Source organism: Anomaloglossus baeobatrachus, chromosome 4 (assembly GCF_048569485.1).
Source record: "Anomaloglossus baeobatrachus isolate aAnoBae1 chromosome 4, aAnoBae1.hap1, whole genome shotgun sequence".
In the NCBI taxonomy this organism is placed as follows: Eukaryota; Metazoa; Chordata; class Amphibia; order Anura; family Aromobatidae; genus Anomaloglossus; species Anomaloglossus baeobatrachus.
The window spans coordinates 583,420,740-583,438,184 of record NC_134356.1 but is presented as its reverse complement, the minus strand read 5'-3'; positions in this window follow the sequence as shown (position 1 = coordinate 583,438,184).

Below are 17,445 nucleotides of genomic sequence, written 5' to 3'. Positions count from 1 at the left end.
TAATGTATGACAGTTTTGTTCTGTACAGTTTAATATTCAATAATGTTACATATGTAATTAAACTTTGTAAACAGCAACAACTGGTATACATGCACCATATTATATGTAGAGATCAAACATCTGACCTAAGGTACAACTTATATGGAGACAAAAAATAATAAAACATCTTTTTTGACATCATTTTATCTAAACATAAGGATATTGTATTCTTATTAAAGATAGAACAATGTGAAAAATCCCAGCTCACCATCATATGATCATATTCCCTTGCCCTTCAGAGCACGGACAGCGTCTCTGCTTGGATGCAATGCAATCAGAGTAAGAAGTAGATAATCCAGCTATACAAATATGCAAACTTTTCTTATAGGTGGATATATAGATAAATAATAAACATTAAAATGTCATAACCAACTACTGTAATAGTTATTCCGGTGCTATCCATCTGAAACATTTTGACAGTGTGATTTAAGAGGTTAACATGCACGGGTGGATCAACTTGTGCCTGTTAGCCGCACATGTCTGCTGTTCAAAGCAGCAGACATGTGCAGGGATCACCACCAGCTTACCGCAGCAGCCGGCGGTGATCACCTCTTCATGATTTAGGACATACCAGTAAGTCTTTGGTCATGAAGGGGTTAAAAACAGCATGGGCTCTGCTGTATTCTGATAACCAACTAAGGTAAAACAGACAGCCTGGGAGTTGGTATTATCAGGCTGGGAAGGCCGATGGTTACTTGGCCCTTCCCAGCCTACAAAATAGCAGCCCAAACCCACTCCAGAAGTGGCACATCCATTAGATGTGCCAATTCTGGAGCTTTGCCCCGATCTTCCCAATATCCCTGGTGTGGTGGCAACAGGAGTAATGCTCTTGGGGTTGATGTCAGGTGTGAATTTACAGATGCATCAAGCCCCGAGGATAGTAATGGATTTTAAAATTAGTAATGGCTGCTATTTTGTAGGCTGGGAAGGGCTAGATAACCAAGGGGCTTTACTGCCTGATAAATCAGACAGCTTGTGGCTGGTATTATCTTAGCTGGTTGTCAAAAAAAGGGCAGAGCCTACACCATATTTTTAAATTATTTATTTAAATAATTAAAAAAAAACGGTGTAGGACCCCTCTATTATTTATAGGGTTTTGAGCAGTTCAAGGGGTGATGTTTTTAGAATGTTGTCACTTCTATTTTCTGTCACCTAGGCCTATCAAAGTCACTTCAAATGTGATGTGGTCCCTAAAAAAAATGGTTTTAAAAATATTGGTTGAAAAATTGCTGATGATCTTTGAATCCTCCTAACTCTCTGATTTAAGGGCATAAAAATTCAAACTTTAAAAACTGTGACATTTTTATAAAATTTCCGATATTTTCAAATTTTAAAACAAAAAATATCACCCTAAAATTACCCCTATCACTAAGTACAATATAGCACAATAAAATCTCAGAATCACTGGGATCCCTTCAAGCATTTCAGAATTATTAATTCATAAATTGACACTGATAAGAATTGAAAAAATTGGCCTGGACAGGAAGTTGAAAACACTGGGAGGTGAAGGGGCTAATCATCCATCATGTGTGTCTCTAATAGCCAAGGGTGGATTAGACAGTGGCTGTTAACCAGTTTAATCTCGCTAAGGGGACTTGAAAAGACAATAAAAAAAAGTTTTAAAAAATATGAAAAAAAAAATTAATGTTCAATTCATCACCTTTTTAGCCTCATTAAAATAAAACAATTAAAAAAATTACTTATATATGATATTGCTGCATTCGTAAAAGTCAAATCTATCAAAATATAAAATAAATAATGTGTTTGGCAAACAGCGTAACAAAGAAAAAAATTATAATGACAGAATTACATTTATTTGTCCGCAACAAGGTTGCAATAAAAGGCAATGAAAACATTGTATCTATCCCAATATTGTATCAATCAATCAGGTGAGAGTGCAAAAAATAAGCTTTAATGCAGCCCCGGACTGCGAAAAATTTTACGAGTCTCGAAAAACGGTGACACAAGCAATTACATTTTTTCTTACAAATGATTTTTTTTCACTACTCAAATAACTATACATGTTTGGTATCTACTTACTCATAATTACCTGGAAAATCATAGTCAGGTCTGTTTTATTGTATAGTGAATATGGTAAGTAAAGAAAAAGATAAAAAATCTGAAATTACACTTTTTGGCAATTGTAAAACATTTGGATTTCTTTTGCTGCTTTCTGGGACATCATATGATAAATTGAACGGAGTCATTGAAAAGTACAGCTCATCCCATAAAAATGAAACCCTCATATGTCAATGGGGACAGAAAAAAAAATTTCTGGCTCTTGGAATAAGGGAAGAAAAATCTAAAGTGCAAAAATGGAATATTGTAATGTAGTGAAGGGGTTAATGGACCATGCATTACAAGGACAGTCCGTCTCCTTCATCAGGTATGTACAAACTGATTGACAGCCTTGACCTTTTATTGGAGTTCAAGGGTGACATTAGAACATGATTACAACTGTTTGTAGTACATAAAACCATACATAACGGTAATTTCCTGCAGCAAAGCGCAAAAAAATACATGCAATTAAAAAAATATATTTATATATATATATATATATATATATATATCCCCAAGAATATCTGATAGTGAGTAACTATATATATATATATATATGTTATGTGTTGCCTTTATTTTTTTGAGCAGTCTGTATATACTGTATATATATATATATATATATATATATATATATATATATATATATATATATATATATATATATATATATGCAGAGCCTAGCGAAAGTATTCGGCCCCCTTGAATTTTTCAACCTTTTCCCACATTTCAGGCTTCAAACATAAAGATAAAAATTATAATATTATGGCGAAGAATCATCAAGTGGGACACAATTGTGAAGTTGAACGAAATGTATTGCTTATTTTAAACTTTTGTAAAAAAGAATAAACTGAAAATTGGGGCGTACAATATTATTCATCCCCTTTACTTTCAGTGCAGCAAACTCACTCCAGAAGTTCATTGAGGATCTCTAAATGATCCAATGTTGTCCTAAATGGCTGATGATGATAAATATAATCCACTTGTGTGTAATCAAGTCTCCGTATAAATGCACCTGCTCTGTGATAGTCTCAGTGTTCTGTTTCAAGCACAGAGAGCATCATGAAGACCAAGGAACACAACAGGCAGGCCCGTGATACTGTTGTGGAGAAGTTTAAAGCCGGATTAGGTTACAAAAAGATTTCCACAACTTTAAACATCCCAAGAAGCACTGTGCAAGCAATCATATTGAAATGGAAGGGGCATCATACCACTGCAAATCTCCAAGACCCAGCCGTCCCTCAAAAATTTCATGTAAAACAAGGAGAAGACTGATCAGAGATGCAGCCAAGAGGCCCATGATCACTCTGGATGAACTGCAGAGATCTACAGTTGAGGTGGGAGAGTCTGTCCATAGGACAACAATCAGTCATTTACTGCACAAATCTGGCCTTTATGGAAGAGTGGCAAGGACAAAGCCACTTCTCAAAGATATCCATAAAAAGTGTTGCTTAAAGTTTGCCACAAGCCACCTAGGAGACATACCAAACGTGTGGAAGAATGTGCTCTGGTCAGATGAAACCAAAATCAAACTTTTTGGGCACAATGCCAAATGATATGTTTGGCGTAAAGGCAATACAGCTCATCACCTTGAACACACCATCCCCACTGTCAAACATGGTGGTGGCAGATCATAGTTTGGGCTTGCTTTTCTTCAGCAGGGACAGGGAAGATGGTTAAAATTGATGGGAAGATGGATGGAGCCAAATACAGGACTATTCTTGAAGAAAACCTGTTGGAGTCTGCAAAAGACCAGAGACTGGGACATAAATTTGTCTTTTAACAAGACAATGATCCCAAACATAAAGCAAAATCTACAGTGGAATGGTTTACAAATAAACATATCCAGGTGTTAGAATGGCCAAGTCAAAGTACAGACCTGAATCCAATCGAGAATCTGTGGAAAGAGCTGAAAACTGCTGTTCACAAACGCTCTCCATCCAACCTCACTCAGCTCCAGCTGTTTGCAAAGGAAGAATGGGCAAGAATTTCAGTCGCTTGATGGGCAAAACTGATAGAGACATACCCCAAGTGACTGCAGCTGTAATTGCAGCAAAATATGGCGCTACAAAGTATTAACTTAAAGGGGCGGAATAATATTGCACGCCACAATTTTCAGTTTATTATTTTTAATACAAGTTTAAAATAAGCAATACATTTTATTCATCTTCACAATTGTGTCCCACTTGTTGTTGATTCTTCACCAGAACATTAACATTTTTATCTTTATGTTTGAAACCTGAAATGTGGGAAAATGTTGAAAAATTCAAGGGGCCGAATACTTTCACAAGGCACTGTATATTATAAAAAATGCCACCAGAAAAGTCCAGGAAGGAAGATAATTGTCATTGAGGTTATACAAGCTCGGAAGCCAGCTCCAGCATGTAAAATGCAGCGATGATTACCGTATTTTTCGGACTATAAGATGCACACCGGACCATAATACGTACCATGATTTTAGAGAAGGAAAATAGGAAAATAAACTTTTAAGCAAAAAATGATGTCATGACACACTGTTATGGGGCGAAGATCTGCTGCTGACATGCTATGGAGGTAATGTCCCCAAATTCTCTACTAAGGTACCCCATCCTGGTAATGATCCTCCTGCATTGTATATATATATATATATATATATATATATATATATATATATATATATATATATATATATATATATATATATATATATATATATATATATATATATAATGTCCCTCATCCTGGTATAGCCCCCATCCTGCTATATACTGCCATCCTGGTATGTACTCCCATCCTGCTATATACCTCATCCTGGTATATGGCTGCATCATGCTATATACCCCATCCTGGCATGTGGCCACATCCTGTCCTGCTATATACCCCATCCTGGCATATGGCCGCATCCTGCTATATACCTCCATCCTGGTATGTGCTCCCATCCTGCTATATACCCCCATCCTGCTATATGCCCCCATCCTGCTATATACGCCATCATCTTGCAATATACCATCATCCTGCTATATGCCATCATTCTGCTATATGCCATCATCCTGCTCATATGCCATCATCCTGCTCATATACCCCCATCCTGCTATATGTCCTGCATCCTGTGGCACACAAAGAAAATAAATAAATAAACATGTATATTCACCTTTCCTCGCTCCACCCAGCGTCGCTCCTCCTCCGTCTGTGCCGGCAGCGCTGTGTGGAGCCAGCCACGATCCCTGCAGCATCGCCATGTCCTCCTGTCTGTGCCGACGCTGCTGTGTGGACACGTGTGCACAGCGATGACGTCATCGCTGTGAGCACCGCTAGTCTCCACACAGCGAGGCCGGCAGACAGGAGGACATCGTGATGCTGCAGGGGAACGGTGAGCGTACTGATTCACTGCACCCCGTGCTGATGATGCACGGGGGCAGTGAATTCAGCCGCACATGATCACTCCAGGCTGTAGTTGTCAGGGGTGATCATGCGGGCTGGCTGTTTAGTATGCGCGCACCCCCCGCCCATCATCCCGCCCACCTATCAGCGCTGGCTTCAGCGCTGAGAGATGGGCAGGAGGATGGGCGTGCATATGTAATGAGCGGGCCTGCATGGTCACGGCAGGCGCTGCTGCAGCCTGATCATACCCCCGATGAGCCGCTCCACCGCAGCACCCTCATTCCCCGCAGCCCTACATTTAGACTATAAGATGCACCCCCCACTTTCCCCCAACATTTGGGGGGGAAAAAGTGCGTCTTATAGTCAAATAATATGGTAATAGGGCATGATAGGGCTGAATTTACAAGCAGTCAAAAAGATGAGTGGGAATGACTGCTCATATATTCCCACCCTGGATGTGTGGTGCTTTACGTAAAATGGAGACCAGTAATCTTGGTCAGTGTCTGTTTGTGGAGGTGTGCAGACTTCCAGAGGTGTTAAGCGGGCTTTACACTATACAATATTGCTAGTAATTGCTAGCAATATCGTACACAAAAGCACCCGCCCCCGTCGTGCATGCGATTTTGTGTGATCGCTGCCGCAGCGAACATTTATCGCTGCAGCAGCGTCACACGCACTTACCTGGTCAGCGGCGTCGCTGTGACTACTGAACAATCCCTCCCTCAAGGGGAGGGACGTTCGGCATCACAGCGACGTCACCGCGACGTCACTAAGCAGCCGGCCAATCAAAGTGGAGGGGCGGAGATGAGCGGGACGTAACATCCCGCTCACCTCCTTTCTACCGCATTGCGGCCGGCGGCAGGTAAGGAGATGTTCCTCGCTCCTGTGGTGTCACACACAACGATGTGTGCTGCCGCAGGAGCGATGAACAACATCGATAATCAACCACTACCGATTTTTGGTTTTGCGACGACCTCTCCATGGTGAACGATTTTCACCATTTTTGAGTTCGCTTAAGGTTGCTGGTAAGTGTCACATGCTGCGATATCGTTAACGACGCCGGATGTGCGTCACTAACAACGTGACTCCGACGATAAAACATTAACGATATCGTAGCGTGTAAAGCCCCCTTTACCCTTGTGAAAAAGTAGGACGTTATCCTGAGAGGGCGAACCCCACAGTACCTTATAAACTTGTCGTTTTGTTTTCCAGTTCATTACTTTGTACCTGAAAATAGTGGTTTATATTTATCCTGTGGAGCAGTTTGAAGGCAAATATAAATAATTGACTTAAAACGTGAAAGGTTTATTCTGATTTCATGTCAGATAGTGAGAAAAAAATGCAGCTGTGTCTTTTTAGATAGATGCACATGTGCCGATATACTCAGGGCAGATCAAAGTGCACCTGCGCAGGACCTCAATGCCGGCCTGTGTGAATGATGTTGTATGGGTCATGCACACAGGCTTCAGAAGAAGGAGAACAAAGATGGCCGAAAGAGGAGGCCCCGCACCCGGAGAACGGAGCCACTCATCTGACCATTCTGCACCGAACCAACCATTTAGGTGAGTATTATAAAGTCATTTTTATGTTCTAAACAGCGGCCTGAGCTCTTATATACAGCATGTTAGAATGCTGTATATAAGAGCCCGGTGGTGGTGGCCGCAGCTTATAGTCACCAAATCTGGTGATAGGTTCCCTTTAAAGGACAGACATGAATGCCAATCCAAGAAGAAAGCCGGAGTAGTGCAGATACAGGTGTCACACCAAACAAATGCTTATTAATCAGCATGCAAGTAGAGCAGATGTGGAAAGGGGGCAGAGGTAAGGATAAATGTATGAGTGAATAAAGAAAAAGCTAAAAGCGCCCCGCTCAACGTCATCTCACCCTAGAAGTATATAATGTCATTAATAAATTGTGCAATTCCTACTATAATTATGTTTTTGGCATTGGAATTGTATGTGTTATACCTTCCGTGAAAATTTGACTTTCTTCTCTTACAGTCTCTTCAGAAGAAGTTTTTGTGAACTTTTCCATTTGTCACTGTTGCCAAGTGCTGTGGCTTATAGCCCTCCTTCCTACAATGAAAATGCATTACCAACACAATGGATTTTAATCAGAGCTCCTCACAAGCGAGGTCAATATTGAAGGCCTAAGTTGTTTAAATATTTTAAGAGTTGAAGGAGCCAACATAATGCCAAGGTTTAGTAATGTATTCTTGTTGGAACAATGAATAAAATGGAAAATGGTAATTGGAAAGATACAGGTCTTTTTATAGTTAACATGTCTGGATTCGCTCTTCAAAAACCAGAGTTTCTAAATACATTAGCAAGAGGACTATTGAAAATGCCCAGAAGCAATGCCTACTGTATTAACAATTCATAAGTGCATACTTGCCAACTTTCTAAATCAGATTTGCAAGAGATTCTAGAGTCCGCTTGATTTTATTTCTCCAAGATCTTGTTTCCTTTTAAAAGGCCATGTTCTTTGTGTGCCCTCATTTCCCATCTATTCAAAGGGAATCTGGATGTCGGGGCTTAGGTTTTTTTTTACAAAACATCCTGACAGCACATACAAGACACTTTCAGCAAGAACTCTTATGTAAGAGGCTCGACTATGTCCATATGTGTCTGCCCTGAAGACACTGTTGTATTATAGCAATGTGAACTGTGTAATATGTCTATAATGTGTTCATGCATACAATATAAGTGTGGCCATCTAGTGGCCGATCCTAAATAATGGTCATAGATGTAAATATTAGAATCTGCCTAGCAAGAGGAGAACTGTAGGAATGAAACTTAAACTCTGAGAATAGCCCACAAGGAGAGGAGCCAGTTGCAGGGAACGGGCTGACTCTATCTTAGATAGTCAGATAAGGACTGATGAGCAAATAGATTGGATGTAGACGTTGCTTAATATCTTGGACTGCAGTTAATGTGTGCGAGTTATCCCAAAAAGTATTCTACAGACAGTGAGACAGTGTGTAACCTAGAGGAGCAGCCTGACACAAGTACAGATGGTGCCTGAAGCCGGTTTGTGGCTGTAGTGGGTGACCTCTACTACAGAAACGTCTACTGAAGAATGCTTAGCATAGACGTGGGAAAACAGGCCACCACGGTAGCAGATGTTAAATGAGTTGACTGGAGAACGCTTAGCATAGGTCTGTGTGAGCAGGCTGTCATCGTAACAGATGTTAAATGAGTTGGCTGTAGGACCTTTTGCATCGGCCTGGACAAACAGGCCGCTATGTTAATGGACGTTAAACAAGCAGACTGGAGTATGCTTTGCATAGCTCTGGGCAAACAGGCCATCATTGTAAGGGACATTAAATGAGCTGAATAGTCTATGCATTTCGGTCGAAGGTCATATAAGTATCCCAGTGTTGGGAAGCTGACTTCGAGTTGATGGGGACTTAATGACTATGATGTGTGGGATCATGATGCCATGCTGGGTGGAGACGTATGGACCTATAATATCTGAGAAGCTGTGGCCAGAGTGAACGCAGAGGAGGTGTGCATGTCCTGTTATGATAATTGCCCATCCCTGTACCCATAATCCTACTTAGAACCTTTTGAGGTATCAGTGAGTGTAAGGCCCTTCACTATTACTGTAAGCAACTGCTTATGCCTCTCCTGTTCATATTGGCAATAATTACTCTGGCTTTGACAGGAGTTAGCGGATGATGTCCCCACCATAGTCACTGTATCTCTGGGCAAGCTTGTTGAACCAAGGGACAAGAAGGTAGTCTGATAGATGTTAAACCTAAGTGCAATGATGAGCGTTTTAATGAAACAAGTGTAGAAGATGTTATGCCCAGCAGGAGAGGCTTTTGTTGCTGTAAACCTAAAGAGTGTTAAAATTGAATTAAGAGAAAGCGTCCGCTTTCTCAACTGTAAAGTCAGAACTGTTGAACTAGAAGTTAACCAGAAATAGAACTGTTTGCCTCCATGTTTGCTTTCACTGCTGGAGGGACCTAATTTGCCTGAGCAATCGGTGACGTACAGCTTCTTCAAAAGTATGACCCGCATAACACCACTCCTCACACCCAGCCAGATCGTTCAAACCAGCAATCCCAATAGTGCCCCTGTGGGGATTGCCAGGGCAAAGACTGATGGGGGGTATCCCATGACGATGGCTACCGCCCTGGACCACCCTTCTACTTGCACAACTGTATAGAGCTGTTCTGATGCATTGCTCTGTACAGCACAAGTGATCAAGTGATCATAGTTTCAAGTCCCCTAAAGAGACCAGTAAATACAATAACTATTGGGAACAAAAAAGTTTTAACAAAATTGAAAATGACAATAAAAAAAATAAAAAATGTACATATTCGGTATCACAGATTTCAGAAATGTCAGATTTATCAAAATATAAATAAATTAATCCGATTGTTAAACAGCGTAATGGAAAAAAAAATAAAAGCTCCAGAAGTGCAGTTTTCTGGCTGCTGTCACATTACAATAAAATGCAATAAGAGGCAATAAAAACATCATATTTTGCTAAAATGGTATCGTTAAAAAAATCAGCTTAAGGCGTAAAAAATAAGCCATCACTCAGCTCCAGAACTTGAAAAATGTAAATGTTAAGATTCTCTGAAAATGGTGCTATAGGCAAATTATTATTTTTTTTACAAACTTCTGATTTTTTTTTGCTTCTTAAATAAAAAGAAAACTATAAATGTGTGGTATGTATGTATTCTTCCTGACTTGTAGTGTCATATTGCCAGGTCAGTTTTATCATACAGTTAAGGCCCCTTTCACACGTCAGTGATTCTGGGACGTTTAAAAAAAAGCACAAACGTACCAGAATCACTGACATACGCAGACCCATTCTAATGAATGGGTCTGCTCACACGTCAGTGATTTGTCACTGCATGTGTCTCCGTGCAGCGTACCCGCGTGTGCGAGATTGCTGCACGGAGACATGTCCATTTTTTTCTGGCATCACTGATGTTCCACGGACCACGCAGTGGTGTGGTCCATGAAACACGTGCCAGTAAAAAAACGTGCTTTTAAAATAAAAAACATTTTAACTCACCCGGCGTCCAGCGATGTCCTCTGCAGCCCGTGCAGCTTGCTGCTTCTGTGCCGGCTAATTACTGTCGCGCATATTCATTATGCGCGACACAGCCGACCCGGAAGCAGCTGCTGCGGGGGTCACCGCCGGCCGGATGCTGCACCGCGGGAGCGATCAGCACCATGGACAGCGGGAGCGAGCACAGGTGAGTGAATCTCTAAGTGCAATCACGGGCCACAGAGAACGGAGCCCGGATTGCACTTAGACAACCCACGTGTGCCGAGATTCACGGCACACGCAGGGACATGTGCGTGTTTTACACGCCAGTGAAAAACGTCAGTGTTTTTCACTGACGTGTGAAACGGGCCTAACATGGTATTTAAAACAAACAAACAAATAAAAATTGTGGAATTACATGTGTTTTGCAATTTCACCGCAACTTGAATTTTTTTTCAAATTTCCTATTACAGTATATGGTAGTATGATAAAATAAATTGTTTAAAGTACAATTCATCCTGCAAAAACCAAGCCCTCATACGGCTATATTGGCATAAAAAGAAACACATTATTTCTCTTGGAAGAAGAGAAAAAAATGAATTTGCAAAACCAGAAAATTGCTGAGTAGTAAAGGAGTTAATGGGAACCTGTCACCACTTTTTTGGCGTATAAGCTGCGGCCACCACCACCAGGCTCTTATATACAGCATTCTAACATTCTGTATATAAGAGCCCAGGCCGCTGTGAGAACATAAAAGAACACTTTATAATACTTACAGTGCCTACAAGTAGTATTCAACCCCCTGCAGATTTAGCAGGTTTACACATTCGGAATTAACTTGGCATTGTGACATTTGGACTGTAGATCAGCCTGGAAGTGTGAAATGCACTGCAGCAAAAAAGAATGTTATTTCTTTTTTTATTTTTTTTTTAAATTGTGAAAAGTTTATTCAGAGGGTCATTTATTATTCAACCCCTCAAACCACAAGATTTCTGTTTGGTTCCCCTAAAGTATTAAGAAGTATTTCAGGCACAAAGAACAATGAGCTTCACATGTTTGGATTAATTATCTCTTTTTCCAGCCTTTTCTGACTAATTAAGACCCTCCCCAAACTTTTGAACAGCACTCATACTTGGTCAACATATGAAAGACAAAGGAGCATTCCAAGGCCATCAGAGACAAGATTGTGGAGGGTCACAAGGCTGGCAAGGGATACAAAACCCTTTCCAAGGAGTTGGCCCTACCTGTCTCCACTGTTGGGAGCATCATCCGGAAGTGGAAGGCTTATGGAACTACTGTTAGCCTTCCACGGCCTGGACAGCCTTTGAAAGTTTCCACCCGTGCCGAGGCCAGGCTTGTCCGAAGAGTCAAGGCTAACCCAAGGACAACAAGGAAGGAGTTCCGGGAAGATCTCATGGCAGTGGGGACATTGGTTTCAGTCAATACCATAAGTAACGTACTCCACCGCAATGGTCTCCGTTCCAGACGAGCCCGTAAGGTACCTTTACTTTCAAAGCGTCATGTCAAACTGCTGGGCTTGATCTCAGGTGACTTTACAGCTAGTATCAACCTGATTTATTACCCCGTTTGCCACTGCACCAGGGCATGGGATGAGCTGGGGTGAAGCGCCAGGATTGGCGCATCTAGTGGATGCGCCACGTCTGGGGTGCCTGCGGCCTGCTATTTTTAGGCTGTGAAGGCCCAATAACTATGGACCTTCCCACCCTGAGAATACCAGACCACAGCTGTCCGCTTTACCTTGGCTGGTGATCCAATTTGGAGGAAACCCTACTTTTTTTGTGTAATTATTAATATATATAAAATAATTATAAAAAAAGAGCCTGGGGGGACCTCCACATTGGATCCCCAACCACGGTAAAGCTGCCAGCTGTGGTTTTCAGGCTACAGACGTCTGCTTTACCCTAGCTGGCTACCAAAAATGGGGGACCCAACGTCATTTTTTTTTTAACTATTTTTTAAATAGAAAAAATTAATGGGCTTCCCTGTATTTTGATTGCCAACCAAGGTAACGACAGGCAGATGGGGGTGGCAACCCATAGCTGTCTGCTTTATCTGCGCTGAGAATCAAAAATACCGCGGAGCGCTATGTCATTTTTTTTAAAGATTTATTTTTACAGCACTGTGATGTCCAGCAATCAAAATACAGGGAAGCCCATTTTGTTTTTAGTTATTTAAATAAATAATTAAAAAAAATATATATGGGCTCCCGCTGCATTTTTTGTATTGCTAGCTAAGGGTAATCCAAGCAGCTACTGGCTGCTAACCCCCACTGCTTGGTGTTACCTTCACTGGCAATGGAAAATCCAGGGAAGCATTTTTTAATTTTTTTGGCCCAAAAACTACAAAAAAAGGACGTGAGCTTCGCCATATTTTTGTATGCTAGCCAGGTATAGCAGGCAGGTGCTGGAAGAGTTGGATACAGCGCCAGAAGATGGCGCTTCTATGAAAGTGCCATTTTCTGAGGCGGCTGCAGACTGCAATTTGCAGCAGTGGGGCCCAGAAAGCTCAGGCCAACCTGTGCTGCGTATTCCAATCCCCAGCTGCCTAGATGTACCTGGCTGGACACAAAAATGGAGCGAGGCCTACGTCATTTGTTTTCTAATTATTTCATGAAATTCATGAAATAATAAAAAAGGGCTTCCCTTTATTTTTGGTTCCCAGCCGGGTACAAATAGGCAACTGGGGGTTGGGGGCAGCCATACCTGCCTGCTGTACCTGGCTAGCATACAAAAATATGGCGAAGCCCACATCATTTTTTCAGCAAAAAGCTTCTGCATACAGTCCTGGATGGAATATGCTGAGTATGCTGAGCCTTGTAGTTCTGCAGCTGCTGTGTGTCTGTATGGAGAAGAGCAGACAGCAGCTGCAGAACTACAAGGCTCAGCATACTCCATCCAGGACTGTATGCAGAAGTTTTTTGCCCACCAAAAAAATGACGTGGGCTTCGCCATATTTTTGTATGCTAGCCAGGAACAGCATGCAGCCACGGGCTGCCTCCAACCCCCAGTTGCCTATTTGTACCCGGCTGGGAACCAAAAATATAGGGAAGCCCTTTTTTTTTAATTATTTCACTTATTTCATGAAATAATTAAAAAACAAATGACGTGGGCTTCGCCCCATTTTTGTGTCCAGCCGGGTACAACTAGGCAGCTGGGGATTGGAATCCGCAGCACAGGTTAGCCCGAGGTTTCTGGGCGCCTCTGCTGTGAATTTCAGTCAGCAGCCGTCCCAAAAAATGGCGCTCTCATAGAAGCGCCATCATCTGGCGCTGTATCCAACTCTTCCATCAGCCCTGGAGCCGGGTGGCTTGTTGGGTAATCATGAGTTAATACTGGCTTTGTTTTACTAGCCAGTATTAAGCCAGAGATTCTTAATGTCAGGCACGTTTGACCCGGCCATTAAGAATCTCCAATAAAGGGTTAAAAAAAAGACACCACACAGAGAAAAAATACTTTAATAGAAATAAATACACAGACACATTAGAGACTCCATCTTTATTACCCCCTGTCAGCCCAATAAATCCCCAATAAACCAGCGCTGATAAGAGGTTTTTAATAGAGGCTTAAATTATAAGCAGCAATTTCAGCGTTCCAAGTGCCTTTAAATGAATTTGAAGAAACTGCACTTCAGGATTGTAGTGAGGATTGTAGTGAGGATGAGGTGCCCCAGCCCATTACTTGATGGGCTGGGGCACCTCATCCTCACTACAATCCTCACTAGTGTAGTAGTAGTGACGATTGTAGTGAGGATGAGGTGCACCAGCCCGTCATGGGCTGGGGCACCTCATCCTCACTACAATCCTCACTAGTGTAGTAGTAGTGACGATTGTAGTGAGGATGAGGTGCACCAGCCCATCATGGGCTGGGGCACCTCATCCTCACTACAATCCTCATTAGTGTAGTAGTAGTGACGATTGTAGTGAGGATGAGGTGCACCAGCCCATCATGGGCTGGGGCACCTCATCCTCACTGCAATCCTCACTACAATCGGGAAGCAGCGTGCAGCCTTCACTCCGTGAGTGATCAGTGCTGCTAGCGGTAACAGCGGTAACGCTGACAGACGCGTTACCATAGCAACGGTGCTCCCGGAGCCGCGGTTAGCGGTGACGTCACCGCTAACTGCGTTGCTATGGCAACGGTGATCTCCGTTAATGACCGGCTGTGTCAGTCGGTCCCTAACGGAACAGGGAGTCGACCATGTGCTAGAGCATATCGCCGGTACACGGCGATACACAAATGTGCACCGTGTACCGGAGAGATACACTCGCAGGTCCTACATGACGTGTCATAGTCATGTGACCAGTCTGTAGCCAATGAGATAATAGCCACATGACTGGTCACATGGCTATTTTGACGTCACGATAGGTCCTGCTTCTCTGCTGGCAGTGCCGGTCACCGGGAGGATTCAGCGATCATCAGATGGAATAGCGGCAGGAGACAGAGTGCAGGAGGGATCGCGGGGACCGGTAAGTGTTATGGCAATGTTTATTAACTATTTGTGAATATTTATCATGCATTTTTATGTGTTTGTGATTGCCTCCCATTATAGCCTATTGGTTCGAGTTCGGTTCGTCGAACCGAACTCGAACGGGACCCCCGTTTGGCGAACCGACCTCGAGCCGAACCGCGACCGGTTCGCTCATCTCTAGCCTTAACCTAAACTATTTTACAATATATTTGTGTAAGATGGCGCAGGGCTACAACCTTGTGTGAGGTACTCTTCACTTGAGCCCTGGCACGTTACGTTAAGAAAGCTGGGTGTGTGGACTTGTGCTTTGGAGGTGCTACGCCCTTGTAGGCCACATAATGCTGGTGACTTCAACTGGCCAGGACCAGATGTTAGTTCAATGGGAGAGACTATCACTCAAAAATAAACTCTTTACTCAACAATAACTTGTTAGAGGTTGCAAAGCTCAAAAAATGTTTCCTTTACAACATGGATCCTTTCCAAACACAATCTCTTCACTTCTCCACAACCCCTTCACTTCCTCAGTTTCCCTTCTCACCGAATCTCAGTTCCTTCACCACAACCCAGCTAAGTGCAACAATCCAGTTAGTGAGAATCATATTCTCAAGCCACGGTTCTGCGTCTTCTTTCTTTTAAAGGGATTAGTTTGCTAATATGGCTAATGTAGTGCCCCTGAACCCCTCAGGGCACTACTAGGTACTGCATCCTGACAAAGATGCAGCAAGGCCTACACCCAGGGACCTGGAAGCCCAGTGCTGGTACCAACAAAACACATAACATCCCCATTTTCCCACTCCCCAATAGGGATGACTAACTAGTCGGGGACCCATTGGATGGCAACCCAGAGGCGGAGCCAGTCCAGTCCACTAGAAGGCAGCCCGGTGGGAGGGGACAAACAGACACTGAGTAAGACAGGAAGTCCGGTAGTGACAGTTGAAGGAAACGGACGTGTCTGCAGACGGGGTCGTGTAACGGTGAACCAGGTAGCAAGGAGAGTGGTTGCCAGGGACGGTACAGCCAGGTACCTCTGGAACCAGAGCACCGATGGGGCACAGGGCCCTAGATCAGGCGACAGCTTCAGGCAACCTGACAAATACCTGCATAGTGAGGTTACCTTCACAGACCTCACTGACCCAAGAATCCAGGGGCACCAGCAGTAAAGATTGATCTAGGGACCGGAACAGAACACCGACCCTACAGGGTTCTCACTGCCCGCCGTACAGACGAGAGACTGCCAAAAGACAGTAAGGGACCCACAAACACTCTAGGCTACGATGTCCGACCAACAAGTGAGAGGTGCCGGGGAAAGAGACTACCAGGTCACCACACCGGCACTGGGACAAAAGGGACCAGGAGTCTGAACCAGCCATCCTCAATGCCACAGCTCCATCTTACAGTGAGTAAACAGAAGTTGCATTGCATCCCCATCGTGTGGTCTCCCTTATTTCTGCGACGGACTCCCATAATCACTCCCTGAGGCCCAGCCCTACTTGCAGAGGGTCTACCATCTCAGCTGCCATCACCATCAGCCCCAGAGGTAACAGACTGTACAGTGGTGGTTACATCACAATAACCGCAACCCACAAGTGGCGTCAAATTATAAACTCTTTCATGTCCCCTGTACATATTCCCCATTAAAAAGCGTCCCCAGGGTCACGGAACCAGGCATCGGCCATTATACAACTGTGACACAGCATCCCCGTACATATACAGCCCGTTACCGAGTACCCCATGGCCCTGGGCAACACACTAGTACTTAGCTTCTTTACTTCTGCATTGGAACTCCAACCCTGGTCACTCTCTTCATCTCACTTTCTCTGTTCCATCTGGGCCTGTTAATTCTCTGAGTTGTACATTTGGGGCCATACTGCTAGGTATCCTATTCCAGGACCTGACACTGCTGACGCCTCATTTCAGGGAGGGAACACAACCTTTGCACCTTGATGATGATTAGTTTCAGTATCTCAGCATGCGCTGGGATTCTCAAAGTATCTTCAAAAAATAAGTATCGAAAAAAAGTTAAATAGCAGTAAGGCCCCTTTCACACGTCAGTGATTCTGGTACGTTTGTGCTTTTTTTTAAACGTACCAGAATCACTGACATACGCAGACCCATTATAATGAATGGGTCTGCTCACACGTCAATGATTTGTCACTGCACGTGTCTCCGTGCGGCGTACCCGCGTGTGCGTGATTGCTGCACGGAGACATGTCCATTTTTTTCTGGCATCACTGATGTTTCACGGACCACGCAGGGGTGTGGTCCGTGAAACACGTGCCAGAAAAAAACGTGCATAGAAAATAAAAAACATTTTAACTCACCCGGCGTCCAGCGATGTCCACTGCAGCCCGTTCTCCCTGCTGCTTCTGTGCCGGTTGATTACTGTCCCGCATATTCATTATGCGCGACACAGCCGACCCGGAAGCAGCTGCTGCGGGGGTCACCGCCGGCCGGATGCTGCGTCACGGGAGCGATCAGCACCATGGACAGCG